The 1,318-nt window shown below is 45.7% G+C and overlaps 1 protein-coding gene across 1 annotated transcript in view; it reads left to right on the top strand.

Annotated features, from left to right (window-relative positions):
• GRIK5 (glutamate ionotropic receptor kainate type subunit 5) overlaps positions 1-1,318 on the top strand; it is a 99,454-nt gene that overhangs the window by 60,974 nt on the left and 37,162 nt on the right. The gene's annotated exons all lie outside the window — the stretch shown is intronic.

Raw genomic sequence — 1,318 nt, forward strand, 5'->3', positions numbered from 1 at the left:
GTTATGAGGATTTTTGTTTTCTTTATGTTGAGGGGTGATCCATACTGAAGGCCATAGTCTTTGATCTTCAGTAAGTACTTCAAGTCCTTTCCACTTTCAGGGAGCAAGGTTGTGTCATCTGCATATTGCAGATTGTTAATGGGTCTTTGTGAAAAGGACATGGGAGTGGCACCCCCTGACCTCCTCTAACTTCATAAGGGAGGAGGCAGAATCACCTTCAGCAGCATCGGCCGAGGCTGGTTCCTCTGAGGTGGAGCTCAGACAAGCCACCACCCTCCAATTTTTTTTTTTTTTTAATAGATTCATTCATCAATTATCCCTCCCACAGTATTCCACTTCTCTGCTGGATTCAATAATTTATTTCAGTGGCCGTTCAGAATTTAAAGACAATACTGATGATGATGGGGTTTATTAGGGAAGTAACAGGTCACAATTCAGGTTCAGGAACGCTCAGCGTACAATTCTTCTATGAGGACAGCCTCCTTTTGGAAATGCTCACAGGCATGCCTTTCAGCCGGGCCTCTGCCCTGCATGGGCAGGTGTGTGTTGGTAAAGTTGCTTTCACCCTGCAGATAGGTGCACCCTACTCCTCCAGCAAGCCTCCTGCCTGAAGACACTAAACTTTCTCACTCTGTGCACCAGGAAGCCTGCTGCTCTGCTCTTGCTGGTCCTCTTAGTTCTGCCTCTGTGTCCACTCTCTTCCTGCCAAGGAGACCCAGTGATCCCCAGTTCAAGGACACGGCTCCACTCCTGCTGCTTCTTCTGTCTTGATGGCAATGAGATCCTCCTGGTACACCTCTAGGATGCATCATTTTAAGCCTAGTGAGATGGCAAAACTAACCAATCTCCACATTAGGGTTCCACATACCTTATTTCCATGGTCCCAACCCCACAAGGGTGTCATGTGCCCTATTTGCATTATTAATAAGCTATCCAAGCCCTTTGGTGGACCACAAGCCCCTTATATTTCATAGTTCCACCTAGTCATCTGGTGGGAGTCACAGAGACCATGTCTAGAAGAGCCATACCAAATGATTCTCTCTACCATAGTCTTCCTCCAATCCTGACACCACGTACTTCATAGAGTCCAGCTTCTTGGATTATTTGCTCTGCATACAGGGTGAATAAGTATGGAGAAAGGATGCAACCCTGATGCATACCCTTCCTGATTTTAAACCACATACTCTCCCCTTGTTCTGTTTGAACAACTGCCTCTTGGTCTTTGTACAGATTCCTCATGAGCATAGTTTTAAGTGCTCTGGAATCCCCATTCTTCCAAATATTATCCATGATTTATTATGATCCACACAGTCAAATG

The sequence above is a fragment of the Orycteropus afer genome, unplaced genomic scaffold (assembly GCF_000298275.1).
Source record: "Orycteropus afer afer isolate SDZICR_OR568_19922 unplaced genomic scaffold, OryAfe1.0 scaffold00099, whole genome shotgun sequence".
Taxonomy (NCBI): domain Eukaryota; kingdom Metazoa; phylum Chordata; class Mammalia; order Tubulidentata; family Orycteropodidae; genus Orycteropus; species Orycteropus afer.